This window comes from Notothenia coriiceps, unplaced genomic scaffold, assembly GCF_000735185.1.
Source record: "Notothenia coriiceps isolate Sejong01 unplaced genomic scaffold, NC01 NC01_scaffold00037246, whole genome shotgun sequence".
Lineage (NCBI taxonomy): Eukaryota > Metazoa > Chordata > Actinopteri > Perciformes > Nototheniidae > Notothenia > Notothenia coriiceps.
The window spans coordinates 9,848,906-9,853,696 of NW_011369947.1; the positions used below are offsets into that span (position 1 = coordinate 9,848,906).

The 4,791-nt window shown below is 40.7% G+C and overlaps 1 protein-coding gene across 1 annotated transcript in view; it reads left to right on the forward strand.

The window, feature by feature from the left end:
- Positions 1–2,784: 2,784 nt before the first annotated feature.
- Positions 2,785–4,791, forward strand: part of hnmt (histamine N-methyltransferase) — an 18,646-nt gene continuing 16,639 nt past the window's right edge. Inside the window, exon 1 of the mRNA XM_010794746.1 lies at positions 2,785–2,864. The gene's annotated coding sequence lies outside the window, so the exon portion shown is untranslated. The remainder of the gene's footprint in view (positions 2,865–4,791) is intronic.

Below are 4,791 nucleotides of genomic sequence, written 5' to 3' on the forward strand. Positions count from 1 at the left end.
CATGCAAAGGCGAGTAATGTAAATTAAAACAATTCACAATTTTTTATTTCTTCTTCCTTGCAGTGAGGTGATAGCTGACCTTGTCACTTGGTGCAGTAAGGATGTTCCTCCACGCAGGCGAATGTTTCTCCTTCCTTACTGACACAGAAGCCCTTGATTTGAATGCTTCAACATCATTGTCATAGTCTCCCCTTCAGACAAACCACCGTCAAGGAACTGTTACCTTAGCACCCTAGCAATAGAGGAAGACACTCACACACTTTGACCTCAGGACAGGCTCCAAAGTTGCCTGGCAGTCAACCTCCTTTCCTGAACAAATGCCAGTTTGGGTTGGTTCGCTGACCAGTGGTAGCCACCTGAATTGCCCTCTGTTGCTCTTCAGACAATGCCATGCTTGCCACAATTGCCTCAGGTCCCTGATGCCCAACAATTTGATATTTCAGGAACAGTAAGTGTTTCCAAGCTGTAGTGTTCCTCTTCTGGCTCGGGGGAGAGAAGCCAAAAATTCCTGAGAACCTGCCCCCGAGTCTGTCCCTCAGCCAGTCACGATCTTCGGAGGTGGGCTCTCTTGTCAGCGGGTTAAATTAGTTATTGGTTTCAACAGTCACATTAAAACAGTTACTAAATCAGCTTACTATCACCTAAAGAACATATCTAGGATTAAAAGACTAATGTCACAGCAGGATTTGGAAAAACGTGTCCATGCTTTTATCTTCAGTAGACTGGACTACTGCAATGGTGTCTTCACAGGTCTCACTAAAAAATCTATTAGAAAGCTTCAGCTAATTCAGAACGCTGCTGCTCGAGTCCTCACTAACACTAAGAAAGTGGATCACATCACTCCTGTTCTGAAGTCTTTACACTGGCTTCCTGTGTGTCAAAGAATAGATTTCAAAATACTGCTGCTGGTTTATAAAGCACTGAATGGTTTAGGCCCAAAATACAATTCTGACCTCCTGCTAAATTATGAACCATCCAGATCTCTCAGGTCTTCAGGGACTGGTCAGCTTTCTGTCCCCAGAGTCAGAACTAAACATGGAGAAGCAGCGTTCAGTTATTATGCTCCAAATATCTGGAACAAACTCCCAGAAACCTGCAGGTCCGCTGCAACTCTTACTACTTTTAAATCCAGGCTGAAGACTTTTCTTTTTGTCGCTGCTTTAATTGAACTATTCATATCTTAGACTGCACTGTAACTTTTATCCATGTATTTTTTCTTTTAATGTTTTTTTATTAACTTTTCTTTTTAATGACTGATTTTAAATACCATTTTCTTAATGTCTTTCATTTTTTGTAAAGCACTTTGAATTGCCTTGTGTTGAAAAGTGCTATATAAATAAACATCCTTGCCTTGCCTAATAAAGATTTCATGTGACACATACAATTGATTTGTTGATGGGAATTAATGTGAATAAATTAACTCGGTCTTAAAAGGTTAACGGTACTCTTGCTATCACTACTCACCGACACTATAAACCTTGTCCCTCATGCTAGCCCTGACAACACCGGTAAGCACACCTTCATCTAGGCTGCACTGTAACGTGTCCTGACTTGTAGTGGTTCTCTCCTCTATCTACACTCTTCTTGTCATCTTTGTAAAACGATATCAGACTGGTAATTGACACAGCCATGACTTCTAGTTCAATTCAGTGTGGCTAAAATGAAAAGCTTTGTTAAAATATGCAAGCACGCGAAAGTCAAATTCAGCTTTATTGTCAAAAATTCTACATGTGTTATACATCCAGAAATATCTAAATATCGTTTCCCACAGTGTGACATGTATACATAAAACAAAAAGGGCCTAGATAAACGTGGTATACATTAAACAAAACGGGCCTAGATAACCGGGGTATGCAGTTTAAAATGTTAATATATTTAAAGTGTTCAAAGTGCAGTTTCAGTGCAAGTCAGTTGAAACGATCTTAAGTTGGCGTGACGTTGAAGTCGTGCGACCCTGCTGCTGTACTGGCTTGTAGTTCGTTTATAGCATAACGTTAGCATTTCGCTTTTGGCGACTAGATTTATGATTCAAAAAATATAAAAGTAGGGTTGACATGTGGAGATTATCCGGCTGAACAAAACGTGATCCCTCTCTTAAATGTGTGTCAACCACGGACCTTATTTCGAGTTATTTTCCAAAATCCTATGGAGAATTTGCATTGGTTTTTCGCGAAGGAACCGGAAGAAGTTTACTTCCGGGTTTTACGACGCGTCACTGCGGTTCTCTTATAATTTTACAGTAAATCGTGTTTACTTCTGTTGCAGCTGTCCCTGATAACGTCTTTGTGGTATCCCATATTATTAAGCTATAATCCAAATAAAAACTCTCAACCACAGAGTGTTAACAACATCAGCCAAGTGATAAAGTTATTTACACAGAGGCATCAAAAGAGTGACTTTATCTGCCTTATTAATGCTTTCTTATACCACAATGTTTGTAGAATTTACTCTACCAATATGCAATCGCAGCAGCTGTGTTTCCAGTTAAATATTTAATATGTGAATAAGGCCTGGTAAAGATAAGATAAAATGGACCTTGAATAACCCCGTATAGAAATGCAAGTGTCAAGGCAGCAACAGAATAAGAAGAAAGCACCGATATTACAAAGATGTATTAAGATGTAGGACTATTAACAATAAAAAAATTAATAGGAATAAGCCTGTAAATTACTTTGTGTTTTTGAGAAATACTCAAAGGCCGTTGAGGACTAAATGCAGGTATTTTTGGGCTGATTTTCTTTACCATCTTTGGCCCTCCTTAAAGGAAATCCGTAATTCCAGTGGGAGGGTTCAACTGTATTCAGACCTTTATATAGTCTATGATTCAGACCGGAGATCTCTACGGACTCACTCCTGCACGACTTGTAAGTGTTAACTGAGCGTCTTGTTTCCATTTGTGCAGTTTAAACACCATACGAAATTATTGCGATAGTGAACGAGCGTTGTGACGTTTACTGAGCGTGCAAATATCGCCATCAGCCGTAATGTTACACATATCGAGAGACACTGACGCGACAGGCTCTCTATCTCTCTGTTTGAGGCTGCTTGGTTTGAGTTTCAACTGCTGTTGGAAACATTTCTGCACACAAAAGGGCAGCTGTGATATGATAGTGAAGATATGACGTGCAGCAGCTCTGGAAACATGCTCATGTTCAGCGAACCTAGCCAAGAATGTTAGCGATCCGCCAGAATGAAGTTCGTTTCACATTGGGAGTCCGCCCTTCAATATCCAGCAACAGGTTCAACCAGTGGACTGTGTAAATATTGGCAATGCAGTGGGATGACTGAAAGGAGAACATCCATCTGAAATTGCTTATTCTGTATAAAGACAGTCAGTAGAAATTAAAAAATTTGTAAATTGAGTGAGTGTACATGGCTATAATGTAGCTACAATTTCAAATCAAACCAAACCAAAGTTTATTTATATAGCCCAATATCACAAAACGCGTTTATCAGCGGGCTTTACAGAATATAAACATAGATGACAGTGTAAAATATAGTTAAAATTACAATACGAATATTAAAAACATGATAGAACGTGAAATACAAATGAAATGGATAAAAATAAAATGAGATAAAATACAACAAAAACACAGTAAAAACAATACGAAACCTGAACACTCCTACAATATGAAACCTGAATCATGTAGACCTACTTGCGGATTTTCCTTTATTATTTCCTTGTTATGCTACTTTATATGGTGGCCGACAGGGGGCACGTGCTCTAGAACGGCCACAAACCCCTTAGATTAAAGGTCCCTTGTCATGGCCTATTCTACCGATCATAATTCCATTGTTGAGGTCTACTAGAATATATTTACTTTGTTCAATGTTCCAAACTCACATTGGTTTTCTCATACAGCATATCTGTATAGTATGTGTATTCACTCTGTCCTACACGCCTTTTTGGAGCTCCTGCACCCCTCCCTATGAGCCCACTGTGCTCTGATGTGTGTTTATGTGTTACAACGGCGTTTGTTAATAACCAGAAAAGGACACAAGTAATGACAAACAGATGAGAATGCTGCGTGGGGTCTGGGTGCCGTGTTGGCAGGACGTTGCGGGGCTCGCTGCGACGCCCTTTGAGGCTAAAGGAGCGGACAGTGTGAGCTGGATTACTGGTGTCGTTTCCTGGTTGCTGCGTGGGGTCTGCGAGACAGCGAGACACCGCGGAACTCAGCCTGAGCACACACTGTGGCGAACTGTGAGTGGAGATTCACGGAGCCGCGGCTGAGAAAAGGTGTGTGTGTGTGTGTGTGTGTGTGTGTGTGTGTGTGTGTGTGTGTGTGTGTGTGTGTGTGTGTGTGTGTGTGTGTGTGTGTGTGTGTGTGTGTGTGGCGCTCCACGGATTGGTCCATTTGTGCCTGGGCATGGTTACGTCACCATACTCAGGAAGAAAAAAATGGAAAAAGAAAAATCTCCAACTAGGCGTTCTGGGGCAGCATAGACAGGTATTTTCTGTGTTAGAGTTTTACTCGCTACAGGGTGTACTTTGAGGGTTTGTGACTTTGCAGACCGTTTACATGCAGAAAAAGCTACTTAACACACAAGGGGACGGGTAATAACCAGAAAAGCATGACATGGGACCTTTAAAAGAAATGCGAAGCAAAGTAAAAAACATAACACATGCAAATGAGCTGTCACATTGGTACAAAGGTTTCTTCATTTGCATGAGTTATGGCACATTTGTGTTTTTATGTTTGCATAGTTTTTGAAAGTGCATCAAGTTTCTCCTGATGTAAGTGTTTTGGGCTTTTTAGCGCATTTGCCCCTGGCGGCCACCATTACTTT